The sequence below is a fragment of the Haliotis rufescens genome, unplaced genomic scaffold (assembly GCF_023055435.1).
Source record: "Haliotis rufescens isolate VD_foot unplaced genomic scaffold, xgHalRufe1.0.p SCAF_93, whole genome shotgun sequence".
NCBI classification, from domain to species: domain Eukaryota; kingdom Metazoa; phylum Mollusca; class Gastropoda; order Lepetellida; family Haliotidae; genus Haliotis; species Haliotis rufescens.
The window spans coordinates 261,515-276,949 of record NW_025964387.1 but is presented as its reverse complement, the minus strand read 5'-3'; positions in this window follow the sequence as shown (position 1 = coordinate 276,949).

The window sequence follows — 15,435 nt, the reverse complement described above, 5'->3', positions numbered from 1 at the left end:
ATTGATGAGTGTGGCATTAAACAACAAACATACAAGTGTTGAAATGAGTAATTCATATCAACAAGAACACATCTGTTTACTTTTATAAATATTTGTAAACATGATCCTCATTTTGTAAATGATATTTGTCTAGTGGTCCCAAAAAGTGGCCCTATAGCGTTCTTTGTTGATTTTTGTGACGTTCTCCCTTCGAAAGGAGCGTGTGGTAAAAACCTTCGCTCGTCTCGCAAAAGGTCTGGGTTCGATACCATGTTGGTCTTAAGCACTTTCTTAATATTGCTGGGATATTGCTAAGCCTGACCTGACACTACATACTTTTCGATTAACACTATAATTTTCCGCTAAAAGTATTTTTGTTCACCCTAACGTGATAACCAATTTATACAGACAGACCTACACATTTTTTTTCACTTTGCAAACAAAGCAATTATTTTTTGTGCAATACACAGATCAGAAACCACTCAGCACATGCGATGAATATGGCGTCCCACAGGGCACCCCGCACTATCATATTCCATTCAAATGCAAACAGTAAAATTGTTTTAATCTAAATGCATCTGTTTTATTTCCCAAATCGCCCTGTTCGAATCTTTCAAATAAATTGCTGAGATGCCCTCTGCTATTGCGTCTGGAGCTGGAGAGCGTGATAGTTGGATAACAGTTGAGGCAAGCCGTTTGTGTAATGACAACCGCCCACGGAGCATAATTTACATATATATCTGCAATGCTTCATCGTCACGTTCTTGCCATAAACATGTTGATTAAAGTTGTAATTATGTACGTGGTGCTGTTGAAACAAGACAGTTGCCCTCCGGTTGCTGCGTTCCTCCCCCACACCGGCCCGTCGATGTGCAGTCATCATCTCGCGAGACCCGTACTCGACATGCGGGGCCTTCTGGGTATTCTGCAATTCGTAGACGCGTCAGTAAGAGGGAGGGGGTATCTATAGAACTGTTGCACTCGTGTGGAGGGTAACTCGTATGGAAGAGATTTTAGGAGAATGAAAAAGAGGAGAAGAAAACAATTTAGTTCGGGAATGGGACTCCTAAGTAAACATTATCACCATACATGTGTGTCTGTTTCAATTAAATGATATCGTGTTATTGAAGTCTTTGAAGATCCATTTCCAGTGTACGTTGATCAGTGCCTTATCTTCTCAGTAGCTAAAACGAAAGTGCTTACACTAAAATCGTTACAAAATAAAAATGATATATTTTTAATGGCCACAGTGTGTTCTTTCGGTTGCTTGTTATAGGTAGACTCGGCTGCCAGTGTGGAACTTGTCGTTCATGAGTTCATGTTTTTTTAGGATTTTGGGGTTTGATCACGATGATCAAACTGTTCTACACCTACAGTTTGTTAGGTCCGGAACGTGGTAGGGACATCTTTGTGGTATCTCTATTCTAAATAATTAGTCGCTACATGGCTGAGATAATGCCGATGCGACGTTAAATGTTAACTCACTCACTAATTTATTTTTTTATATTAACATGGGGGAAATGGACAAAGTTGTACAAATATTTTATTAGGATACAGGCGATATGATACAGATTGAAATACGGGAATTATACAAACTAACGAACCACGTCAAATATCCTAAACCTGACAAGGTCTGAGACCTGCATCACTTCGGGCTTTCTTCCTACATTAAGCTGACACGCCGCGATATAATTGGAATTCTGTTAAAAGCGGCCTTAAAAACCCAACTCACTCACTAAACCTGCCAAGGGAAAACTCGATAACGCTCTTCGGACATATCCAGTGCCAGTATCTCCTGATCACTGGTCAGATAGAGTATCTACGGCCGCGTCCATCATCGAAACTGATGAAGTCACATACCACGCATTACATCCGTGGTATACAAGCTTTGTTTGTTTGTTGTTAACGCCATATTCAGCAATATTCCAGCTATATGACGGCGTTCTGTAAATAATCGAGTCTGGACAAGACATCATGAACATCGATCCACGCAATTGGGATACGATGACATTCACCATCCAAGTCAGCGAGCCTGACCACCCGATCCCGTTAGTCGCCTTTTACGGCAAGCATGGGTTGCTGAAGACCTATTCTACCCTGGATCTTCACGGGTTCCCTTCAATACTTGTATGTTTAGTACTCATTACAACGCTAAATGACTAGATGAGCGAAAATTATTTTAAAAATATTCAGGGGTTTCCGGGAAACGCTTTTCTTTCATTTGAACACCAGCAGGCACACACAAGCTGATTCTCACATGTAGACAACACAACCATACGGCAAATATTAATCTTAGGTCGCAGACTTGCTCTTAGTCATATTTGCCTAGAAGTTCGGAAAAAAGTCATTTTATACTTATTCACGTCTATACATTTCATCAATTCAGAAGTAAAACGATTGCAAGTAAATAAAAGAGAAAAAGCTAGTTGTCAGGCTTGAACATGATAATATGTTTTCACATAAATATTTCAACCTTAAAATCATCAATGCCTCCGTCCAAGTAAATTACATAATTCTGTAAAGTTTACAACAACTTTATCCAACTTTGTAGTAGTTAGAATACAGTCAGTCACACATCACTCTGCCGCTGACTAAATAACTCGCTGTTTATTCCCTCGCGTAAACGTTTGCTATTTTGTACAATATTAAATCGTAACCATATACAGTGCTCGCGTGGCGTCTGAGGTGCCGCAATTCCCTGTGCAAAGTTGCGTCCCTTGGGCACGCCAGAAACTTACCGTCTTGAGTGAGTGAGCGAGTTAATGCTTTACGTCACATCGGCAATATTTCAGCCATACGAGATATTTAAACTAAATAAAACCTGTCGTCGATGGACAGTAAAATTACTAGAATATCACAGATTATTATTTAAAACTAGCATACAACTATAAAAAGATATCACAATAAATAACGGTACAATATAAAAAGGGCTATAGATCGCCAACAGCTGAAGGTAGATCACCATGCTAGGACTTATCATCGTGGGTTCCCGTGGACAATGGTACCTCTGCTCAGCTAGCACCTTCCCGAGGCAAGGGAGTTAATTGACTACAAAAGTCCAGTGTCCCCCCTTGTCGAACTACGCTGGAATTTCCAGGCTCGATCGTAGCGCCACCAGTGGCCATTACGAGTTATGTCCCTTCTGTGTCCCTCTTATTGACAAATCAGATTCCACCTCTCACATCACTTGCATTTGCTTAACACAGAGTGGCGCCGCCAAGTCAAGACGATCAATATTGTATTAGACACAGGCAAATACGTCCATCTAATTGGTGGTCACTATTTTGATCAGGGGGATTACATACAGTTAATGTAGGCGTGAAACTCTAGTGCTTCATGATTCTTGTACATTGCAGTATGACAAGACTTAAACAACAAACAATGGGTTCTTTTATTTATTTTAACACCACTAACGACACTTTGTACTTGATTTTATTAATTCTACGTTCTATAGTTCTAAGTTCTAAGTTCTAAAGGGGCGGTCGGGTAGCCTAGTGGTTACCGTGATATTGCTGGAATATTGCTAAAAGCGGCGTAAAACCATACTCACTCACTCTAAAGTTCTATTCCATAGCAATCTGGATCTCTTTGTCGCCTTGCTTAACTGTAAAAACTATCCCTTTTCCTGGGCTTGATTGAGACAGTTTTGATTCCTCAGCCAGAAAATCCAAAATCCAATCTCGAATAATTGTCCCTTATATGCCTCACTATAGCGCACGCTATCTGATAGAGAGATCTGGCTTTACTACATGAAAGACTGAAGCCAATGGTTTAAGTCTTCCGCCAAAATTGCGAAAAAAATCAAGTGGTAAGGACATGGAGGTTCATGAACATACAAGTTTCTATTTTCATGTATTGCCCATTCTGTCCAAATGATAAAACCCCACGTTGTATTAATCCTGGTTTAACTGGGATTCGATCTGCAATCAAATCATCGATAATGGCTGAAACACTCGATGCAAAACGATCATTATCGTTTGAGGTCGATGGTTTTAAAGTTTGGCTCAGTTAACATCAGATAAAGTTGTGTTTTCACTTGCCTGAGATAACCAAATGTCATCATCACTATGATCCATGGTTGTAACTTTCTCATAAGATTGAGAACAAGCGAGCAATACATCATTCACAAAGATACGGGCATGCTGGGATAGGTTGCACGTGCCGTACAATTTACATAAAATCGTGCAATCTGCTTCGATTGTGAATGGGGTTGTGCGATCTGCAGTGGACAGTTCGCTGAGCTCGAGTATTTGTCTGTGCTCTAAGATAGATAGAGAACTGTGCCAGTACTTTATGTATAGGATATAAACCGCCTCCGCGGGCTATCCGTGAAAATAATTCAGTCCGGCAAAGGAAAAGCCCGCGGGCCATAGGCCCAAGGGCTTTTCCTGCGCTGGAGTGCATTATTTTCATGGATAGCCATAGGAGAAGGGTTATATCTGACTTATAAACCGACAGATATGAAGATGCTTTTTTGTTTACATGACATAACTTTAATTCTGAAATTTCAATTGAAGCACTCGAAAGTTCTCAGTCAAAAGCGCACAGCTCGAGAATCCCGTGGGCAGACGGATTTTCGGAGAAAAGAACAACCTGTTGTAATAATGGTAATGCATCACTGGAGGTTTGTAACGGGATATCAACATACTGTCGCGAGAACAGAGCGCTTGGCTTCGCCTTGCCCTTTGTTCTCGCGACAGTACGTTAATATCCCGATAAAGTACCGGCACTCGTCCTCTTTCTATTATATAAAACGGGCCTTACCTCGCGAAGTTCGTCAAATAATTTGAGCACCTTGATTAAAAAAGCATGAAAACTATCTGTGGACGCTCAGTTGGTGCACATGTTTTGCAAATTCTGCTGTCGGTCGAAATCTGTAGGTTGAAGTCCATGTTGTTTACGAACCGGATGTCTAGTTCGTTGCGAGATTTTGATTGGACTGTGCATAGACTCGTTATTCTAGCCAAAATGAATCTCCTGAATTCCACCCTAGTTCGTCAAGGGTGGAAACTGGACTTTTGTACTCCGTTAACTCCCTTTCCTCAGGAAGATGAGGGGCGGTCGGGTAGCCTAGTGGTTAAAGCGTTCGCTCGTCACGCCGAAGACCCGGGTTCGATTCCCGACATTGGTACAATGTGTGAAGCCCATTTCTGGCTTCCCCCGCCGTGATATTGCTGGAATATTGCTAAAAGCGGCGTTAAACCATACTCAGTCAGTCAGTCAGTCAGGAAGATGATCACCGAGTTGATGCCCCATCGACTGGTTTAATACATATATTGTACGGGCCTGCTTCTGTTTGGGAAATAATGTACTGTATTGTGACAGATACAACATTGTATATATTTATTTTATTCACCTTCAGTATCTGCTTTTAAGTGTTCAACTTTAAACATAAATCATTAGTTAAGATAGATTAAATGTAGTTAATATGTCCTTCATGTTGTAAGCCTTAACAAACCCAAGCCATGACGTGCTCAACTGATTGGCCAAGCTAACCCTCAAAGTTGACCCTTTGTCTCACTGCACGTTCTCAGTCTGCACACATTTCCTGCACAGACAAGTTGACAGGTGAAAGCATCTAAAATCAGGTTAGTTTAATATAGATTTGTATTGTATGTTATTGCAGTTAAATGTTGCAGTATATTAAACCTATAATATTAAACTTACCTAAACGTGTTTAATATTATCATATTCTCAGTTACAATCTATTTAAGTAAATGTGGTAAACAAGACTTATAAATGTAAGCTTTGGTAATTACTAATATATAACTTTTCTGTCTCTTTATTCGTGTATGTATGAGGAAGAATGTATGTGTTGTTTTACTGAATAGGCTATGTTTTAAATGCTTTTGTGATCATTTCTGTATAATGTACTATCTGTACTATACGGTATCCGGAGAAATATTTTAATGGGTATGTAAATACTTGTATTAGTCATTGTTATAAAAGTATATATTTTATTCAGATATCCGGAATTATAAGTTGCGGCGGTAGTCGGGAAGACACCCCAGTCTCACCCACAGGGTAGGCACATAATAACTTGTATAGTCAGTTTCTATATTTGTGTTACACATAAGTGTATCACACCCGTAAAGACATGTATATGTATGTATTTTGAAAGAGATTTATAATCTCTTTACACCTAGTTAACATGGTTAATATATAAATAATTATTCTATTTGGTTCTTACATCAGTTAGCAGATCATTGTACAGTGTAACAACTAATATATGAAGAAGATGTGTTTGTAATGTAAAATGGTTTGTAATACTGTGATGTCGATGATTGCATTATGTATATTGTTAATATTATTTATCATTCCTTTTAATATGTTTCAGGGTGTATATCCTAATTAGATATAAATGACAAATCCATTGGCCGAATAAACGTCTCTCACCCGTAGCGTGTGTTTGCTTATCGCTCATTCACTGCCCTGCTACAGTATCATGTTTACTTACATTTTAATTCCCCCAGCTAGGCCCTGCGTTGTAACGCCAGACTCGGCAAGGTTCCAGCTATATGACTGCGTCCTGTAAATAATCGAATCAGGATTCTGATGCAGCGACAATAACGCCGAATGGATTTCAACTGAACATGTTGGAATCGAACCCATATTATATACACGACCAGCAAACGACTCCTCAAAAGGTTACCCAACCCCATCTTTACCTGAGAAGGGGCGGTCGGGTAGCCTAGTGGTTAAAGCGTTCGCTCGTCACGCCGAAGACCCGGGTTCGATTCCCGACATGGGTACAATGTGTGAAGCCCATTTCTGGTGTCCCCCGCTGTGATATTGCTTGAATATTGCTAAAAGCGGCGTAAAACCATACTCACTCACTCACTTTACATGAGAAACACTAAGGCGATTCTTGCTTATAATAGGCCGCTGGTTGATCCGGTGACCGGACAAGGTGACTGTGACGATTGCGTATCATCGTACCCCGACAGCATGGCTCTTTGCTCATGATATCAACCACTGGAGTCTATTATTGGTGAAGCCAATTTCTGATGTCTAGAATTACTAGAATGTTGCTGCGGCGTAAATCCATACTCACTCACTCCTATATAGGTTGGTCTGTGATATTTGCAAAGAATAAGGACAAGGAGTGTAACAGCAAGACTTCACTTGAAGCTATCTGAATCAGCTACGGTGTCACAACCGATAAGACCCGTGAAGATTCCGGGGTAGAATAGGTCTTCAGCAACCCATGCTTGCCGTAAAAGGCGACTATGCTTGTCGTAAGAGGCGACTAACGGGATCGGGTGGTCAGGCTCGCTGACTTGGTTGATGCATGTCATCATGGCGATCCCAATTGCGTGGATCGATGGTCATGATGTCAATCACTTGATTGTCTGGTCCAGACTCGATTATTTTACAGACTGCCGTCATATAGCTGAAATATTGCTGAGTGCGGCGTTAAACAACAAACAAACAAACAACACAACCGATATCTTCAAACTGTATCAAGTCCCTGGACACAAACCAGCGCCAGGAGTCCGTATATGGCCGCGTGGAATCCCATCACAACAGATATTTTCATCATGAGTTGGTTCACATCGTCATGCCAATCTCTGCTGGAGATGGCTCGGATTACACTATCTCCTCTCTACGCAATAACCTGACACCCGTCTTGGAGGAACAAGCGTTCTTGCAAGTATTGACGTTTGGAAAATAGAAGTATGCATCGTCTGGATCTCTCATCATGAGCACTGAAACCTGAAACTCGATTCATTTTCTTTCTTTTTAAGTCGTTGAGACAACTTAAGAAAATTAACTTCACGTTCGAATGAAACAAAACATTAAAATATTTTATTGTTATTATTTATTTTCATTAACGGCTGATACTATGATACTTATATACATTTTTTTATCAGTTCAGTTGCAGACAAAAATTAGCGACTATGGTGCTATGACGTCGCTCTCATAACAATGCACATCTTTTCTCTCTCTCATGAAAGTTCTTTCATTGGGTGGCTATTATTAGCGTCGTGTCATTCGCATCGAGTGGAAACGACGCCAAGGTAGTGAAAGGGTCAAGGGTATTTATCATTATACAATGGATATATAAACCCTGTATAATCGATGATGCAGTAAAACATACTTGTACATCGGTAGGACACAATGGCTGATCAATACCAAGCGAGATAGTCGTAACTTATTTGATTGGCATCTTCCCAAGCGGCGTGCTTGACTTAGACACTGGTTACTCTGGCCCAGACTCGCTGTACCGTCGTGATATACAGGATGACCCAGTCGTCTAAAGCTAAGACCGCCTCCGTGGTCTAATGGTAGAGCGTCCGCCCGGAGAGCGGAAGGTCCGGGGTTCGATCCCCGACCGCGTCATACTAAAAGACGTTAAAAGATGGAACTTGTTGTTACCCTGTCTGGCGCTCGGCATTAAGGGGCTAAAACAAGGACTGGTCGGCTCGGAATCTGTGTCTGAGTGGGGTATTCATGTTAAACTGCGGCATGGTATCTCAGTGAGCTAGCACTATAAATCGGAATCAGTCCGGACTAGTACAAGCAGCCACACAAACACCACACACGTACATGCACGTCGCTATATAAGTGCAATAATCTTGGACGCGACGTTAAACCCCATTTCACCTCACCTCACAAAGCCACGCAATTAGACGTGCAGAGTTGTGGCCCTTTGGCGTGCAAGAAATCTATGGTCTTAGGTTCGAATCCCGGTTCAACCTGATTATGTTTCTAGTTTTGTCGAGCTCGTGGGTTTCACCAAAGTGGTAAACGTCTCAGGCCTGCATCACTTCGCGCTTTCCTCCAAAATTAGTGAGTGGGTGAGTGAGTTGGGTTTAACGCCGCTTTTAACAGTATTCCACTTATATCGCGGCGTGCCAACTTAATGTGGAAGGAAAGCCCGAAGTGATGCAGGTCTCAGACGTTTACCACTTCGGTGAATCCTACGAGCACGGGTATGGTGCTGGCAAACCTAGAAACACAATCGGGGCGAACCGGGATTCGAACCCACAATCATAGGTTTCTGGTGTGCACAGAACTGTGCACAGCGAATCGCGGCGCCTTTGACGACATGGCCACCCGTGCCCCTTCCTCCCACATTAAACTGACACGCCGTGATATAACTAGAATGCAGTTAAAAGCGGCGTTTAACCTAACTCGCTTAAGGTTAATGAGCACCACACCCGTGCTCGCGGGTTTCTCCAAAGCAGTCTGAAATCAGCATACGGTGATATACTTCAGGCTATCTTCCCAGGATGCCACGCAGTGATGTAACTCACTCACTCACTCACTCACTCACTCACTCACTCACTCACTCACTCACTCACTCACTCACTCACTCACTCACTCACTCACTCACTCACTCACTCACTCACTCACTCACTCACTCACTCACTCACTCACTCACTCACTCTAACCGTTTCCTCTACCACGACAACGTTGGACGCTGCTATCAATGACTGGTTTGTCTGGTCCAGACTCGATTATTTAAAGTTCGCCGACTCGCCGTCATATTGCTCGACCATTGCTGAATCTGGCGTTGAACAAACAAACAAACAAACAAACAAACACAGCACTGGATGGCTGAATTATTGCATGTGACATTAAGTCACATCTGACATTTTCCCGTAACTGTACCTTGAATCGTACGAATGGACCCGACGAGTAAAAGTATATATGATGAAATTATTTTTATCTATCCCAATTATGTATTCTGTAGACGATGTTCCATATATGATGATGTTGTTAATATGCATGTTGTTACTGTTAACCTTCAAACGCAGCTGGAAGACGAAACAAGTCGACACGTTATAAGACAACACTTGCGCATTGACCTCGGCCGCCCCCGTGATGTTTTCGTCTCAACGTATTAATTGTCCGTCTTTTGTCGTGAATCTCTGTGAATGATCGCTGACGCGAGGTATGCGCTCTCTCAAAAACAATTCCGAAACGCTATTCACCAAATTGACATCACTCAAACGCTAATGTAATATAACACATAAGAACACTGGACGCGTGCCTTCTGCCATGGAATACGAATGTTCCATTTCCGATAGCAGGTGTTCTATTGCTGAACACCTGTGATCTGTTGTAGAACGCGTGTGTTCTCTCCTAGGAGAAGACCATTCATGTTAGCAGAGATAATGTGCTGAACATTGTTAGATCAAATTAAATTTGACCATATATTTGTGTTTTCGGAATAAATATTTTTGAGAAGAAGAGAGGCTGACAGATTTGAAAGTCGAACAGAAAATGTGTATAAAAAGGGCGATATTTTGAGTTTGATTAATAATAAATAGTTTATAAACACGACATACTTTGTGTTCATAATAACTCATATGTAGCCAGGCTAAATACAACAAAAAAACATTTTTGAAATACAGCTTATTGGTAATACATGGAAAAATAACTGGCTTGCATCGTGGGACATTTACGTGCATCAGAACACTGGCATTCTCTTGACTAATTTTACCCGGAGCATTTATGTGTGCTATGGAACATATCCGGTCTATTTGCTGAACACATGCGTTCTCTCCTAGAACGCAAGTGTTCTGCTGTGTTCTATAATGAATATTTAATGATATCAGCACACTAATGTTATAGGCCAGAACACGTGTTCCATTAATAGAACATCAGTGTTCTGTTTTTCTAACTAGCATTCAAAGCTGCCCATGCCCTGTGAACCACATCCGTTATGTGAGAAAACTGACGTGACGTCGCATTTATTTGGCGCTACAATTTCCTGTGGTAAATAATCATCTAGGAATACTTTTGTTTCATATATAATCCTTACCTACAATTGTGTAATATTTCAGCGATAAAATCATAATTATGCTGATCACAAAAGAAGTATTCCCCGCCATTTAAACCGTAATTTCTGTCATTGTTACACATGCATTATTTGCACGTTGTGAGATGAAATAACAAAAACACATTCTCTCAGCTGTTCCCTCTGCAATACCCATTTGTTCCTGATCTTAGAATAGGTCTTCAGCAACCCATTCTTATCGTAAAAGGCGACAATGCTTGTCGTAAGAGGCGACTAACAGGATCGGATGGTCAAGCTCGCCGACTTGATAAATGTCATCGTATCCAAATTACGTAGTTCGAAGCTCATGATGTCAATCCTGGATTATCTGGTCTAGACTCGATTATTTACAGACCGCTGTTACATTGCTGGAATATTGCTGAATGTCGCGTTAAACAACAAAGAAAAAATAAATCCTGATCCTAGCCTGTCTTACAGTCCCTGAACCATATTATTTTCCTCAGCCTTTTATCAATTGCCTTTGAGCTAAATAAAGCAAGTCTAGATTTTCCATAGGTACGAGAATCTCCTATTTCACCGAGGCTCCTTTTCAGTTTACATGTAGTTGCTTGTTTCTTTTAAAACTATGTAGTTGCAGAGACGAAACATGTGTCTATTCCCGATTCCACATCATGCTCCTGTATATGGACCCGTTAATGATAAGTAAATCGCAATGGCGAGAAGCTGATTGGCAACCCTACCCACCAGCACGGGGCATGTGGGGTCCGGTAGATCCGTCTACACGCAAGTAATGAAGAGGGCAGTATCCAGCTTTTATTTTGTTGCACGCGGCGGAACCGACCGCCTGCAGTGATGACAGAGTATTTCTTGACCAGATCGACCCTGGAGCGATGCAAGAATGGGTTTGACTGGTTGTGCATATGATACGCTCTGCTTGCTTTGCGCTTATATTTGAAATTGGAGACGGAGCTCCATGTGGCACAAATGAACGTACGGTTTGTTTCTTGGTACGTTTAATACACGCAGTGTGTTGTGACACAAGACAATCTTATTCAGGCACTAGGAGCGTGATGTGAATAGCTATGTAGCCTGAATATTCAGGTCCGCCATTAGTCGTATTGTTGGATCGGGTGGTCAGACTTGAAGACTATATATTTGAGATGGTCAGGTGACCTGGTTAACGGAGAGAACCTAGAAACAGGAGGCCTGGTTGCACAAAGCGATATTAACCAAAATTACCGTACGTCTACAAAAGTCATAAGTTTGTTTGTTTGTTTGTTATATTATTACTATATTACGGCGGTCTGTAAAATAATCCAGTCTGGACCAGACAATCCCGTGATTGACATCATGAGCAACGAGCCAGGCAAATGGGATACGATGACATGTATCAACCAAATCAGCGAGCCTGACCACCCGAACCCGTTAGTCGCTTCTTACGACAAGCATAGTCGTCTTTTACGGCAAGCATGGGTTGCTGAAGTCCTATTCTACCCCGGATCTTCACAGGTCTTTTTAGGTTAGGAATAAATATAAAACGAAAGTATTCCTATATAGATGGATTCTTACCACAGACACCCCTTACATGATAGTAATTGCAGCGCCAAATAAATGTGACGTCACGCCAGTTTTCTCACATAACGGATGTGGTTCACAGGGGCGGCTTTGGGTGCTTGTTAGAAAAACAGAACGCCAATGTTCTAGTAATGGAACACGTGTTCTCGGTTATAAAATGTAAGTGTGCTGCGTATCATTTTACAGTTATAATAGAACACTGCAAAACGCCGTGAGAAAACGCATGTGTTCAGCAAATAGACCGTATATGTTCCACAGCGCACACACTGGTTCCGGGAAGAAATAGCAGAATGTCAGTGTCCCGATGCATGTAAATGTCACATAATACAGGCAAGCTATTTCAATGTATTACAGGACTTCAGCAGCCCATGCTTGCCGTAAAAGGCGACTATGCTTGTCGTAAGAGGCGACTAACGGGATCGGGTGGTCAGGCTCGCTGACTTGGTTGATGCATGTCATCGATCCCAATTGCGTGGATCGATGCTCATGATATTAGTCAACCAACAACCAACTAACGTACGAGTTATTAAAACAGAGTATGCCGTGTTTAATAACTATTAATTATTCAAACTCAAAATATCACCCTTCTAATGCACATATTCTGCTTGACTTACCAATCTATCAGCCTCGAGATCTCTTCTTCTCCCCATAAATATTCCGAAAAAAAACAAATATATGGTCGAATTTTAATTTATCTAACTCTGCTCACATGAATGGTCTTCTCCCAGGAAAAACACACGCGTTCTACAACAGATCACAGGCGTTCAGCAATAGAACACGTGCTGCCGAATTAGAACATTCGTATTCTGCGGAAGAACGTGTGAGTGCGTGTGAGTGAGTTTGATTTTACGCCGCTTTTAGCAATATTCCAGCAATATCACGGCGGGGGACACCAGAAATGGGCTTCACACATTGTACCAATGTCGGGAATTGAACCCGGGTCTTCGGCGTGACGAGCGAACGCTTTAACCACTAGGCTACCCGACCGCCCCGGAAGAACGTGTGGATCCGTCCAGTGTCTATAGTAGAGCTCATACACTTCCGAGACATTCTCCCTTGCTATACATAACAGTAATAGCTCCCCAAACATGCATTACTTTCTCATTAAAGCGTCCAGTCGATATCAATGTTAAGACAAAAACACTTTAGTGTTTTTGTGAGACTCAAATGTCTGGTAAAGACAGTGATTTTAATTTGCTTTTTAAAATTAATTATTGTAACTTTATATAAACGATGAATAAGAATAACTATGAAATATCAAGGACGACAGAAAAAGTTATATTTAATTATATTACATATATACAGATTATATGACTACTATTTTCAGTACAAAAATCAACACATCAACTAATGTTTAATGTGTTCGATTTCTTCACATAACATAATCATCGCTTATTTTCTCTGTGATGATAACGAAATTTTTTAATACACAGTTGCGTCGTAGCCGCCCTCTTATATATTTGGCGATTGGTATCTCAGTGGGCTACACTATAAAATCGGTATTAGTCCGTATCAGTGCAAGCACACATATACGCACGCACGCACGCACGATCGCACGCACAACACACACACACATACACACGCGCGCGCGCACGCACACACACACACACACGCGTACATACACGTCGCGATATAAGTGCAGTAATCTTGAACGCGACGTTAAACCCCTCGTCACTCACTGAATAAGCAAAAGCTGAAATGAGGTCTGCTGATTCGCGCTATTGTGTCACGAGACATCGGAGAAGTCTTGAATGGAGAAGACTCAGGATTGAGTCTCGGTAGACCTGACGATTAGGGCCAAGTAAATGTGCAGATGCCCCGTACCTTAGTCAGGTTACACGACATCCAGGGTGACACGGAAACTGGAGGTTCGGAATATGACCAACATTGCTATATCATGAAATACTACATATGTCATTGTGAAAATAGGCCCTGAGACAAGCACCTTGCTAATTATTAGATGAAGGAATCCCTCATCCCCGTATCCTCTTCCTCGTTAATGTCTGGCAGCTGTTTATATCATCCTCTCTGGACGGCGGAGTAGTACTTGCAGCCTCATCACACATGTAAACATGTATCCTTCCCCGTGACAGACAGACGTTAGGGTCGACTGACATTTAACCTTTACCGAGCCGTCAATCCAAGGCAGATGACGCGATAGTTCTATTACATTACGAGTAATTACTGTAAATTTGTTTATATCTGACAAATCTCAATTTCATTAAGCAAGCACGTGGATATTCGTGAAATTGCATTAAACACGTTTACCAAGGCGTTCCCGAAGCAGCACACAAACAACGCATTTGTGTCGAACGAGTACATGACGATGGATATAAATGCAGTTTGCAGCATTCCCACTTCTGGTTGCTGGTAAAGCGTCAGGATCCGCTTATTCCGGGTTCAAATCCCACATTGACCCTCATTATTTTACCCCTGGCGGCTCCAATTGGCTTCATCAATGTGGCAAATGTCTAAGACCTGAGTCATCTTAGACCTGTCTATGAAGCCGTCATATAACTGAAATACGGTTCAAAATCTCGAGATACCCAACTTTGCTGTAAGCTCCCCGCAGGGTATCCGCGCTTCCTGTTTGAGGATCTACAGTATCAGAAGGATATGAATATGAAGCTCGGAGTTAGTTACTCCTAATTGCTTCCCAGCCTTCGACCTCTGCGCAACAGCGCCACAAACATCTTGAGACTTTAAGAACAGAAAGACATCAGTGTGTATGAAACTGGCTACGTTTCAAAACCCAGACATCTCAGACTATTACAATTATATCCGTGAAGTATATACCAGGCACATGGCGAAAACAACATTCTGCAAAAGATTTTCTACTAGACTCCCTGTCAGTAGGGCCCTATTATTTAATTTTATGTTTCTCGGATATCTTTCAGCTTTTCGCAAGGTCGGTCGAAATAAAACTAAAAATAAATAGCGATCATTCAATCATTTATATATTTAAATGAAAGTAATTCTTCCATGAAGTTGCTGGAGAACTGGCTTCTTGAAGCACTCATAGTGATGTAGACGTGGAATTTATATATAACATTTTTATTGTATAAGAGGGACTATACTCTAATAGTGATGTAGACGTGGAATTTACATATAACATTTGTATTGTATAAGAG